The following is a 14,634-nucleotide window of genomic DNA, read 5'->3' as shown; positions in this document are numbered from 1 at the left end:
AATGAATATCGTACGAACATGATCAATACTGGTGGATGTAGGATATGCTGAAAATCTGAAATTGTGGCTTGCAGCGAGAAAGATATTGAAGACAAGTCAAACTGTCAGGTCTGGTTCACAGGTCACATGGCTGTGCCATATTTTACAACTGGTAGGAAAATAGTCACTGTTAATGTGACAGATCATAATTCATGATAGATGAAGTGGAGCTGCTGATGATTGAATTATTGCTAACTGACAGCTATTTATAACAAAAAATAAAACTCAAATTATATGAGGACAAGGTGTTGACCTGACCTTGTTTCCACTGATGGAGTCATAAACCCAGCCAGTTAGGGTCCACTTGAAATACGATCCAGTATATTATCCCCAGTGAATAGGTGACATTACCACAGCTTAAATGCCAATAAAACTATCAGCACTCCAGAGCAATTGTTGGCAAAAAATAAACATCTTAGGAAGTATGTTTTTCAACATCAGTGACAATGTATCCTCCAGTGGATCCATACCTCAACACAGACCATGGGCAGTGGCTATATGAGGACAAGAGTGTAGTGGCCTCAAACTGTGATAAGTCATTAGTAGTAATGTCTGGTATATATAACAAATGTGTGCATCCCATTTAATATTCAGAGTTCATCTGTCTCTGATGTTAATACAAATATTTGATGTAAGACTTCATATCAGCTTTAATTGCAAGTGGCTTTTGAAACCATTAACCACAATGCAGTTCAACCACCAAATCTGATGGATTCCCAATCCATTAAGTACAATCTGTAAAGTCAGCTATTCTAAACAAAATATTAAACCATGAAAACATGCAAGCCATCTGTTAACCTATTAACCTTGCTGTCTCTGGTACTTGGAAAACTCCCCCAAGTTGAAATGTGATCCCTTAAGTCCTATGGGGCTGTAAAAGCAAAGTGTAAATCCTCTCAACACTGTAAAATAAATGGGACCTCCATGACTTTGATAAAGTACTATCTTAGAGGAAGAAATGTTGCAGTTATATTCAGATCTATTACTGATACCTAGTGACTGAATGAAAAATGAGCCTCAGAAATAGTGAAAGCCTTAATTATCTATCTATCTATCTATCTATCTATCTATCTATCTATCTGTCTGTCTGTCTGTCTGTCTGTCTGTCTGTCTGTCTGTCTGTCTGTCTGTCTGTCTGTCTGTCTGTCTGCCTGCCTGCCTGCCTGTCTGTCTGTCTATCCACCCTAAATCAAATCCAACAATTGATATAATATCATGAGATTCAAAATATCTGACTAGCTTCAAAGACGTGATAATGATCATGCCAAACTGTGACATGAAAAAAGGCAGACAAAGCTCTAATTTGCATAAGAAAGTTTTTGCCTTTTTTAGCGCTTGCCACTTATAGCATGTGCTTGTTTGGCACATGGAGCCCAGTATATAAGGAGTCCCTACAAAAGCTCACCGCATTGGAGGTGAGGTCTTTTTCCACTGAAGGTAAGGATAGCCTAGAATCATTGCCTTGGACTTTTCTGTGCTAAGGGACACTATGGGGAAATCTGGTTTCTTTCATTCTCCAATTATGCCTGCCTGCATTGTCTTTTTCTCCAAGTAGAGAGAATTGAATTAAAGGTCCCATATCATTTAGGTTTCATGATTTTGTGTCAAATATACTATGGCGCAGGATAAGAATAATGTTCATCATTATGTTTTGCAAATACATGTTGTTTAGTTAAAAGGGTATTTATTTAATGCATTTGAAGACTTAAGTCCTCACAGGCAGAACGGTCACAATACTGTACTGTGCTTGGCCGAAAAATACCAGCTCGTCTAATTCAAATGAGGCAAACCTGATGAGTGGGGGCTTTGCAGTTCAAATGCTTTCCTGATTGGAAATATGTTAGCAATTACTGAGGAGATATTATATTGTGAGGGGAGCCAATCAAGAAGACAAGTTTAGTTGTGATGTGTTATGAGTTAGTCTGAAACTGCCTGTAAAAAAGAATGGATTGTGGAAAATGCAATAACTTTGAATTTAACCACTCAAAATTAAATTTTAACAATGTGTTCATTAAACAGCTTTAATCATGCAGCATAGAGGTAAATCTGAATTCCTATAGTCTGCTTTAAAGGACTAACAAAGAACTTGAAGAATACTTTGTTACTCTCCTTCAAAAACCAAGTGGTTATTGATCGAAATCTCTTATCTGACAGCATTATGACACCCGAATTTCCCCTAGGGGATCAATAAAGTGAAATCTTAATCTTAATCTCTTATTATTTGCAGTGTCCGTTGATCAACTCCTGGATTTCCTACTTAGGTAAGATCTGTTGTACATTAACCTTATTTACGTAATAGCCACCATCATAGTTTTGTATCCCAACTGAAGAGAAAATCACATCTCTCTCGGTGTGAGAACCACCATGTCTGGCAGGCAGATTTTACCTTCGAATTAAGATTTGAAGGTAAAATTCAACTTGTGTATGCTTGGTGTAAATAACCCCATGCAATCAGAGTCAAGAGGCAAAGCAAAATTCTTAGAAAATGTATTCATGTGATTCTGACTCATCAAATCCAAATGCAAGCTGGAGGCGTAAATAGAACTCTTACCAACAGAATGACAATCTATATTCATGTGTATGTGTGTGTGTGTGTGTGTGTGTGTCTGTGTCTGTAGTCGTTTGTGTGTGAGTGCGTGTGTGTGTGTATGTGTGTGCGTGTGTGTTTAGATGAGGTAGAAGAGGGTTAAATAGACTATAGAGATGCATAGGTCATACAATGTTCAATAAGAATAAAGAACTTGTAGCCCATGCCAAATGCTTTTTTTTCTTTAGGAAAAACAGCAGTCAACTGCCACCATGAGTACGGACGCGGAAATGGCCATTTATGGCAAGGCCGCCATCTACCTCCGTAAGCCAGAGAAGGAGAGGATTGAGGCTCAGAACAGGCCTTTTGATGCCAAGACTGCCTGCTTTGTGGCCGATGCCAAGGAGTTGTACGTCAAGGGCACAATCCTGAGCAGGGAGGCTGGCAAAGTCACCGTCAAAATCACAGAATCCCAAGAGGTATTAGCTACAGCCGTGAGAAATTACAAGAGCGAACGTTGAAATTTAGCTAAACTGTAACTAAGCCATTACTATGATTTAAATTTTCCAGACTGTAACAGTCAAGGATGATGACGTCACCCCAATGAACCCTCCCAAGTACGACAAGATTGAGGACATGGCAATGATGACCCACCTCAACGAAGCCTCTGTGCTGTATAACCTCAAAGAGCGTTATGCAGCATGGATGATCTACGTCAGACATTTTTAAACAACTAAATACAGTACATGATGTAAAACATTTGTATTATGTTGATGACAGCTAGTAGTTAGTGTAACTATTCCTGTTCCAGACCTACTCTGGCCTGTTCTGTGCCACTGTGAACCCCTACAAGTGGCTCCCAGTATATGATGCTGAGGTTGTGTCTGCCTACAGAGGCAAGAAGCGTATGGAAGCCCCACCCCACATCTTCTCTGTCTCTGACAATGCCTACCAGAACATGCTCACAGGTAAGGGCTTCTCTTAGTTTAATAACATTTGAAATTCATAACTATATTGATACGTGGACTAAAATACTTTTTGAATATATTCTACAGATAGGGAGAACCAGTCTGTCCTGATCACGTAAGTAATGTGTTGTGCCTCTATTTGTTGAATGTGTTTTCTCATTTCAAACATTGCATTTGACATTTGTGTTTTTCAATATTTGGTATATACTGTAATTCTACAGTGGAGAATCTGGTGCCGGAAAGACTGTGAACACCAAGCGTGTCATCCAGTACTTTGCAACAATTGCTGTGGGTGGAGACAAAAAGAAGGAGGCCCAGAGTGCCAGCAAAATACAGGTGGGAATTAACTGCATTCTGAGCAGTTTAGCAAGAAACATGAAACAAGGCAAGATAACGAGTATGACACATTGATCTTATAGCAATACTGTTCCTCATAGGGCTCTTTGGAGGATCAGATCATTGCTGCTAACCCTCTGCTGGAGGCCTATGGTAATGCCAAGACCGTGAGAAATGACAACTCCTCCCGTTTTGTAAGTCTAATGTAAAGTGTAATAAAAATTCCAATTTGACAGTCTTGAGAAACTATTCCAAATAATAGTTCTATGCAACTGAGGATTTCACTGAAGAAGTTGTCTCTTACAGGGTAAATTCATCAGAATTCACTTTGGCACCTCTGGAAAACTGGCCAGTGCTGATATTGAAACTTGTGAGTAAAATGTAGCAAGTCTTGATGGCTCGAAGTTGTTTTTTAACAACTCTTGTATTAAATGTTGTAACTGATATCTTTCACTATTTATGTAAGATCTGCTGGAGAAGTCTAGAGTGACATTCCAGCTTCCAGATGAGAGAGGCTACCACATCTTCTATCAGATGATGACCAACCACAAGCCCGAACTGATTGGTAAGTCATAGAAATTCTATGTGATTTAGTGCATGATACACTGAGGAAATATGGCACTGAGAAGAAATTCCTTAACATGGCTGATTTCTCAACAGAGATGACACTCATCACCACCAACCCCTACGATTTCCCCATGATCAGCCAGGGTCAGATCACTGTGGCCAGTATTAATGATGTGGAAGAGTTGATTGCCACTGATGTAAGTAATTAGACATGACCAAAAGACATAAATATATCTATCATGCATTGCCATCTCTCACTGTAAAATAATCCTCTCTAGACAGCCATTGATATCCTGGGCTTCAACGCTGATGAAAAGATGGGCATCTACAAGTTGACTGGATGTGTGATCCACCATGGCAACATGAAGTTCAAGCAGAAGCAGCGTGAGGAGCAGGCTGAGCCTGATGGCACTGAGGGTAAATAAACCTGCTTCTGACATAAATGCTCAAACAAATCATCAATTGTATCTATTGTGTAAGCAAAATGTGGTAATGATTATTGCAACGTTATGCATCACTAAATTACAAACACATTATTGTAGTTTTGTAACACATATGAAATGTCACATACTGTAATTCCATATATATTTTTTACAGTGGCTGACAAAGTGGGCTACCTGCTGGGCCTGAACTCTGCTGACATGCTGAAGGCTCTTTGCTACCCAGAGTAAAGGTCGGCAATGAGTTTGTGACCAAGGGCCAGACTGTGCCACAGGTAAACGCTTACAACATGAAATTCACTATGAAATGTGTCACTGTGAGTCAGAATCAGTCAGAGTGAATTATTTATGCAACTGTCTGCTTGTTTTCCTGTAGGTCTCCAACTCAATCATGGCTTTGGCCAAATCCATCTATGAGAGAATGTTCTTGTGGATGGTCATTCGTATCAACCAGATGTTGGATACCAAGCAGCAGAGAAACTTCTTCATTGGTGTGCTGGACATTGCTGGTTTTGAGATATTTGATGTGAGTATTGTACTTGAGTTTTGATGTGGAAGATTTACAATTTCTTCCCCATGGAATATTAAGTGTGCGATTAGGCCTACACCTGACATGCATTCTACATCAATTTCAACAGTACAACAGCATGGAACAGCTGTGCATCAACTTCACCAATGAGAAACTGCAACAGTTCTTCAACCACCACATGTTTGTACTGGAACAAGAGGAGTACAAGAAGGAAGGCATTGACTGGGAGTTCATTGATTTTGGTATGGACTTGGCTGCCTGCATTGAGCTTATTGAGAAGGTAAGTGCAATACACAATGAAAAAGAAAGAAAAGGAAAAAAGAAAATTCCCATTGTTTTACTATTGGGTCTCTGGAGAGCAAAAGTGAAGCTAGAAATCTGGGTGTAATCATAGACGGCGATCTAAATTTTAAGAGCCATATCAATCAACTCACAAGATCAGCCTTCTACCATCTAAAAAACATTTCAAAACTGAGGGGCTTTCTATCAAAATCAGACTCTGAGAAATTAATTCATGCATTTATAACAAGTAGACTAGACTATTGTAATGGTCTTTTCACCGGCCTCCCAAAATCAGCTGTGCGGTGACTACAGTTAATTCAAAATGCAGCTGCACGCGTTCTCACCGGAACTAAAAAGTCTGAACACATTACGCCGGTTCTTAGATCCCTGCATTGGCTCCCTGTCAAAACTAGAATCGATTTTAAAATTCTACTACTTGTTTACAAAGCTCTAAATGGCCTTGCACCTCAGTATATAACAGACATGCTAATTAGATACAAACCAGCAAGAACTCTCAGGTCCACAGGCAGCGGTCTTTTAACCGTCCCTCGTACTAACTCCAAAGCAGGGGATGCTGCCTTTTGTATTTATGCCCCAAGTAGATGGAACGCCCTGCCTGAGGACCTGAGAGAGGCCCCCACACTGAACACCTTTAAAACCAGGTTAAAAACCTTTCTTTTCACAACAATCTATGGCTAAGTTCTTAATGTGTATGTGTGTGTGTGTGTGTGTGTGTGTGTGTGTGTGTGTGTGTGTGTGTGTGTGAGTCTGTGTGTGTGTGTTTTGTATATTTTGACATTGGCATATTCTGCACTGATTCTTGTGTAACTGCACTAACACTTGTTGATGCATATTGCATATGCATACTGTATTGTCTTTTTATGTAAAGCACATTGTGTTGCCCTGTGTATGAAATGTGCTGTATAAATAAATTTGACTTGACTTGACTTGACTATTGTTCAAAATATTGTTCAATATTTCCTTTCAACAGCCCATGGGTATCTTCTCCATCCTTGAAGAGGAGTGCATGTTCCCCAAGGCCTCAGACACTTCATTCAAGAACAAGCTGTATGATCAACATCTTGGAAAGTGCAATGCTTTCCAGAAGCCCAAGCCTGCCAAGGGCAAGGCTGAGGCCCACTTCTCCCTGGTGCACTATGCCGGTACTGTGGATTACAACGTCGTTGGCTGGCTGGACAAGAACAAGGATCCATTGAATGAGTCTGTTGTGCAACTGTACCAAAAGTCCTCAGTGAAATTGCTGGCTCTTCTGTATGCCAATGTTGGTGGTGGAGAAGGTATCTCTCAAGAGGCAAAGCACTTGAATATTACCTTTATTGTTGTTTACTTAACATCGTACTCTTGATGTACACCACAATGCAAAGATTAAAACTTTTACCCTTTCAGCTGAGGCTAGCTCTGGTGGCAAGGGAGGCAAGAAGAAGGGAGGTTCCATGCAGACTGTGTCCTCTCAGTTCAGAGTAAGAAACTTAAACTGAATTCAGTGTCGAAGATATATACATATAGGTTAATATAAATTGTATGGAATTGGGATTACAGTGTGCTAATTTGCATCTTCTGTTCATTTAGGATAATTTGGGCAAGCTGATGACCAATTTAAGGAGCACTCATCCTCACTTTGTGCGTTGTCTGATTCCCAATGAGTCCAAGATTCCAGGTGAAGTGTTTGTTTAATATAAAATAATACAATATATAAATTATAAGTGTGTGTAGAGTGGTACATTGATAAGAGATGGAGAATGTTCCTGATTATTGTTTATCTTTTCTGCAGGTAATATGGATAACCACCTGGGTATTCACCAGCTCAGGTGTAACGGTGTGCTGGAAGGTATCAGAATCTGCAGGAAGGGTTTCCCCAGCAGAATCCAGTATGGTGACTTCAAGCAGAGGTACTGCGTTGCATGAAAATAAAATGTCATCAAATTGTAAGTGATTCTTTAAAATACATTATAATGCTATAATACTAAAATGACAAAATATGCAGGTACAAGGTACTGAATGCCAGCGTCATCCCAGAGGGACAGTTCATTGACAACAAGAAGGCTTCCGAGAAGCTCTTGGGCTCAATTGATGTGGACCACACTCAGTATAGATTTGGACACACTAAAGTAAGAAGATATAAGTACTATTTTTTTCTTCTGCAAGTAAATTTGTGAGTATATTTCCATTTGTGGAATTATTGATTTCAACTAAGTAAATCCATTTTGTCAGGTGTTCTTCAAAGCTGGTCTGCTGGGTACTCTTGAGGAAATGAGAGATGAGAAACTTGCAGCCCTGGTGACCATGACTCAGGCTATGTGCCGTGGATACCTCATGAGGAAGGAGTTTGTCGCGATGACGGCACAGAGGCAAGTATATTTCTTTTGTAGAAATAAAGAACAGCAATGGCTCCAAATGTTCATTTAAGAATTTAAATGTGCCTTTTCTTTTTTTCTCTAGAGATGCTGTTTACACTGTCCAGTACAATATCCGCTCATTCATGAATGTCAAGCACTGGCCATGGATGAAGGTATACTACAAAATCAAGCCTCTCCTGAAGAGCGCTGAAACTGAGAAGGAGCTGGCTCAGATGAAGGAAGACTATTCAAAATGCAAAGAAGTTCTGACCAAGACAGAGGCCAAGAAGAAAGAACTTGAAGAGAAGATGGTTTCTCTGCTCCAGGAGAAGAATGATCTGCAGTTGCAAGTGGCTTCTGTGAGTGGCCTCAAAATTAAGCTGACCATGTTGAGCAGCCAAGCTTTGTTCAAACCGACCCTTTTAAATTCTAGTCAAGATCCCAAGTTTTCCAAAGATACCAAATATGTCATGCTGAATTACAGGTACATAGTATATATGTATAAAATTATGCATTTAGATTTTTTCCATTTGACATAATGGTGTAGTCATAAAAAATGGCATCTTGGGTTTGAATATTTCATTGAATATAAGTATGCTATAGCTTCAATGAAGAGTTGGAACAAGCAAATACAGAATATATATATATATATATTTGACATTGTCGTACAGCATGAAAAATTTAAGCATTGAAGCTACGTATGAGAAAAACTTAAGGGGAAAACCAGGGTTCAAGGGGTATATTATAACAAAGTGAGTATAAAGGAATATAAGAACTATTGATAATTTTCAAGGACAAAGATATTTCTTGTACCACATTTCTGAAAATGTCTAATTTAATTTAAAACTTCAGGGGTCAGAAAATCTTTCTGATGCTGAGGAGAGATGTGAGGGACTGATCAAGAGTAAGATTCAACTGGAGGCCAAGCTTAAGGAGACAACTGAGAGGCTGGAGGATGAAGAGGAAATGAATGCTGAGCTAACTGCTAAAAAGAGGAAACTAGAAGATGAGTGTTCTGAGCTGAAGAAGGATATTGATGACTTGGAACTCACCTTGGCCAAAGTGGAGAAGGAGAAACATGCCACTGAGAATAAGGTTGGAATTCAGTCAAACAATAACAACTAAAGGCAATTGAGCCTATTCAATGAAATGATACATGACATTTTTATTACCCAAACCCTAGGTGAAGAATCTGACAGAGGAGATGGCCTCTCAGGATGAGAGCATTACCAAGCTGACCAAGGAGAAGAAGGCTCTCCAGGAGGCTCACCAGCAGACACTGGATGACCTGCAGGCAGAGGAGGACAAAGTCAACACTCTGACCAAGGCCAAGACTAAGCTTGAGCAGCAAGTGGACGATGTAAGTTTCAGTCATCATTGTACATATACGCTTAAATTCCTATTGAGACTATTTAATAATTTCTACCATGGATATTTAGCTTGAAGGTTCTCTGGAGCAAGAGAAGAAGCTCCGTATGGATCTTGAGAGAACCAAGAGAAAGCTTGAGGGAGACCTGAAAATGGCCCAGGAGAGCATCATGGATCTGGAGAATGACAAGCAGCAATCTGATGAGAAACTGAAGAAGTAAGATCAAATCATGGAAACAATGCAAAAACAACTTTGAAAACAAATGTTTTCAATTTCCTCAACATCCTTTTATTGGATGGATGAGCAGTCTTTGGGTGCTCAGCTTCAGAAGAAGATTAAGGAACTCCAGGTGTGTGTGATGTTTTGTGATGGTTTGTTTGATCTCTTGAATCTTGTTCATGGCATTAACATTTCTCAGTGACGCATGGACAAGTATGTATAACCTCTTTCTTTCTCAATAATAGGCTCGTATTGAGGAACTAGAAGAGGAGATTGAGGCTGAGCGTGCTGCCAGAGCCAAGGTTGAGAAGCAGAGGGCTGATCTTTCGAGGGAACTTGAGGAGATCAGTGAGAGGCTGGAGGAGGCTGGTGGTGCCACTGCTGCTCAGATTGAGATGAACAAGAAGCGGGAGGCAGAATTCCAGAAGCTGCGCCGTGATCTGGAGGAGTCCACCCTGCAGCATGAGGCTACTGCTGCTGCTCTCCGTAAGAAGCAGGCCGACAGTGTGGCTGAGCTTGGAGAGCACATTGACAACCTTCAACGTGTCAAGCAGAAGCTGGAGAAGGAGAAGAGTGAATATAAAATGGAGATTGACGATCTCTCTAGCAACATGGAGGCTGTAGCCAAGGCAAAGGTGAGACAAAAATAGTTGAAATAGCAAATGTTATCCTGTTTTCATATCAAGTCATATTTCAGTATAAAAACATTTGTTTGCGATGAACAGGGCAACCTTGAGAAGATGTGTCGCACCCTTGAGGACCAACTCAGTGAAATCAAGACCAAGAATGATGAGAATCTGCATCAAATTAATGACATCAGCGCTCAGAAAGCAAGACTCCTGACTGAAAATGGTACAGATACTTGAGATTTTGTAATGAAAACTGTGCATTAAATAGGAAGTGAAACATTTGCTTAAGAGTGAACAATGCTTTGAAGATAATGATCCTTGATGTATAAGATATTGCATCCTTGACTTTCCAAATTAAGTGAATTTGTAATGCTATAGGTGAGTTTGGTCGCCAGCTGGAGGAGAAGGAAGCCCTCGTTTCCCAGCTTACTAGAGGAAAACACGCCTTCACTCAGCAGATTGAGGAGCTGAAGAGGCAGATTGAAGAGGAGGTTAAGGCAAAGAATGCCCTGGCCCATGGTCTGCAGTCTGTACGCCACGACTGTGACCTGCTAAGGGAGCAGTTTGAGGAGGAGCAGGAGGCCAAGGCTGAGCTGCAGCGTGGAATGTCTAAGGCCAACAGTGAGGTGGCTCAGTGGAGAACCAAGTATGAAACTGATGCCATCCAGCGTACTGAGGAACTTGAGGAGGCCAAGTATGTACTTGATGTAGCTACAAAGAAAGTTGTGCTCAGTATACCAATCTTCCATTTTTATATCTTGAAATTCTGAATTGCCAAACAGGAAGAAGCTTGCCCAGCGTCTCCAGGAGGCTGAGGAGCAGATTGAGGCTGTCAACTCCAAGTGTGCCTCTCTTGAGAAAACCAAGCAGAGACTCCAGGGTGAGGTGGAGGACCTCATGATTGATGTTGAGAGAGCCAATGGCATGGCCGCCAACCTTGACAAGAAGCAGAGGAACTTTGACAAGGTTTGAAAATCAAAACAATATTAATATTAACAATCTACTTTCATTTATAGAATCTTAATCTGAAACTTTTCACAATTTTTCAATTCAGGTTCTGGCTGAGTGGAAGAAGAAGTATGAGGAGGGACAGGCTGAGCTGGAGGGCGCTCAGAAGGAGGCCCGCACCATCAGCACTGAGCTCTTCAAGATGAAGAACTCTTATGAGGAGGCTCTGGATCAGCTAGAGACCCTGAAGAGGGAGAACAAGAACCTGCAGCGTAAGTCATCAGTTTCAGCAAGAAATCATAGGAAATATATTTAAGTTTGCAGGTTTGTGTACTTTATCATTTCACATGTTAATGTTTTCATTTCAATAGAGGAGATCTCCGACTTGACTGAACAGATTGGTGAGACTGGTAAGAGCATCCATGAGTTGGAGAAGGCCAAGAAAACAGTGGAGACTGAGAAGGCTGAGCTCCAGACCGCTCTGGAGGAGGCAGAGGTATGTCTTGTAGCACATAATGTCTTTTAGGTCTTTGCTTTAACACAATTCATGTTGATAGACCTCACATATTGAAACAATATATAGTTCTAGGATGATAAAAGCAAAAATCTAAATCGATCTACAGGGTACTTTGGAGCATGAAGAGTCCAAGATTCTGCGTATGCAGCTGGATCTGAACCAGGTCAAGGGTGAGGTTGACAGGAAGCTTGCTGAGAAGGATGACGAGATGGAGCAGATCAAGAGGAACAGCCAGAGAGTCATTGACTCCATGCAGAGCACTCTGGACGCTGAGGTCAGGAGCAGGAATGATGCCCTGAGAATCAAGAAGAAGATGGAGGGAGACCTAAATGAATTGGAGATTCAGCTGAGCCATGCCAATCACCAAGCTGCTGAGTCCCAGAAACAACTGAGGATTGTCCAGGGACAGCTGAAGGTAGATTTTTTTAGCTGAATTGAATCTATGGAATATAACTATTAGATGCACAATTAACTGATATATTATTCTATTTTTCTCAGGATGCCCAACTCCAGCTTGATGATGCTATCAGAGCTCAAGATGACCAGAAGGAGCAGGTTGCCATGGTAGATCGCAGAAATGGTCTGATGGTTGCCGAAATCGAGGAACTGAGGGCTGCCCTTGAACAGACTGAGAGAGGCCGCAAAGTGGCTGAACAGGAGCTGGTTGATGCCAGTGAGCGCGTGGGCCTGCTGTACTCTCAGGTGAAAAGGACATTCCTTTTAGAAATTTCACCACGTTGTCATCATTAGCCACATACATTCCTGTTAATCTAACTGTTCTTTCTGTGTAGAATACAAACCTTCTGAACACTAAGAAGAAGCTTGAGGCTGACTTTGTCCAGATTCAGAGTGAGGTTGATGATACCGTTCAGGAAGCTAGAAATGCTGAGGAGAAAGCTAAGACGGCCATCACTGACGTAAGAAAATTCTACTGACTATCTCTGGTGTTAAACAATATTGAATATAACATTTTCTGGAAATTTATGAAAATATTTCATCAAATCTCAGGCTGCCATGATGGCTGAAGAGCTGAAGAAAGAGCAGGATACCAGCGCTCACCTGGAGAGAATGAAGAAGAACCTGGAGGTCACTGTCAAGGACCTGCAGCACCGCCTGGACGAGGCTGAGAACTTGGCCATGAAGGGTGGAAAGAAGCAGCTGCAGAAACTAGAGTCTAGGGTAATTCATATTTGTGTTTCACTATGTGATTGATTTTGTCATTACTTAAAGTGTCTTTGTCTTTTAAATAATAAAAACACCCTACAAATATCACATTAAAATATGCGCAGCTGCGTGAGCTGGAAGCAGAGGTTGATGCTGAACAGAGACGTGGTGCTGATGCTGTGAAGGGAGTTCGCAAGTACGAGAGGAGGGTCAAAGAACTCACCTACCAGGTATGGGAATCTCCAACAACGCAGATGCCTCTGAATCAAACAAACAAAATAAAGTACAACCAACTTGTAAAAACAGAAACTAAATAATTGTTTCTCCATTTTAGACTGAGGAGGACAAGAAGAATATCAACAGACTGCAGGATCTGGTGGACAAGCTGCAGCTTAAAGTGAAGGCATACAAGAGGCAGGCTGAGGAGGCTGTAAGTAATAATCTTGAAATGTAGGCCTATACAGCATTTAGCCATTGCTCAAAATCACAGATAGGCACTGACCCATTCACACAGAGGTGTTGGATTTTGTTAACACTAACAATTTGTACATTTACAGGAGGAGCAGGCCAATTCTCACCTGTCCAAGTTCAGGAAGGTACAGCATGAGCTGGAGGAGGCCGAGGAGCGTGCCGACATCGCCGAGTCCCAGGTCAACAAGCTGAGAGCCAAGAGCCACGACTCTGGAAAGGTAAAGGATGTTTTAAGTGACTTAAAATAATCAGTAACATATAGGTATTCCAGTGTCACTTCAATTTGGTCAGTGTGGCAGAGTGAGTACATGAATTTACTTTGATGAACTCTATTATAAAACATGCCTGAGCAGAGTAACCAAAACTTACTTGACAGTTTTAAAGGGAATGCAAGGGTTTCATTTTGTTGGTGGAAGATTTCATGTAAGAGACATATCCTGTGATGCTCTCCTTTTTTATCTCAGGGCAAAGAAGCTGCAGAGTAAGGAGCATGCAACTTTTCCATAATTTCCTCACCTCTAATGAATTATGAGAGCTTAAACCTTAAAATAAAAAAAGCAAAAGTTTGTTGGTGTATTATTTACTCATGAGCACAACCTATCCTATTATTTTTTTTATTTTATGGTGTCACGTTCTTAGTATCTGACTGGTTATTTAATGAAAGAGGTTTTCACTACTGTTAAAGTTGTAGTGCACGTTTTGCCATAAGAGGATGGCATTTCTAAGGCAGCCAAACATCATCCACTTCATATTTTAAGGTTGAACCTGTTATACAAATGACACAATGCGAATGTTTGAAAGCATTCTGTTCAGAGGGACAAACACAAGCATTTTGCTAGGAGCAGGATCACTAATATTATTTTATAAGAGGTACTGAAAGGAAAAGGGGTTTTGCAAAAAGTGTTTATGTAGGCTACATTACGTGAAGTACATCTAGCACTTACTCTTACTCTGTTTGTGTAACAGTAGCAGGGTGGTTTCTTTTTACTCAACTATGTCTCTTGTTAAATATCTCAACAACCAGTTCATTAGACCGCAGCTTACATACAATATAAGGCTGATAGTGGTAGCAGCCAAAAGTCTGTGTTGTGTTTCATACAGATTCTGATTCAGATGATCGCTCATTCATCAAGTACTGTGCTGAGAATAAAAATGTGCTGTTTAAAATACCAACAATTTAAATCAATGAAACAATAAACCTGCATGGAACATGTATACTACTACTATTTCATCTATTACAATAAAATCATATTTTATTTTGTTCCCAATGAA

The 14,634-nt window shown here is 40.6% G+C and overlaps 1 pseudogene; it reads left to right on the top strand.

Moving 5' to 3' along the window:
• The first annotated feature begins 2,838 nt into the window (after window positions 1–2,838).
• Window positions 2,839–13,847, top strand: LOC139666707 (myosin heavy chain, fast skeletal muscle-like; annotated as a pseudogene).
• Window positions 13,848–14,634: the final 787 nt, after the last annotated feature.

Source organism: Centroberyx affinis, unplaced genomic scaffold (genome assembly GCF_046629955.1).
Source record: "Centroberyx affinis isolate AG114_WGS23_722 - 3 ecotype Tasmania unplaced genomic scaffold, CSIRO-AGI_Caff_v1 ptg005091l_1, whole genome shotgun sequence".
NCBI lineage: Eukaryota > Metazoa > Chordata > Actinopteri > Beryciformes > Berycidae > Centroberyx > Centroberyx affinis.
Note: the sequence above shows the minus strand (reverse complement) of the source record. Positions and strands in the feature narration are given on the sequence as shown.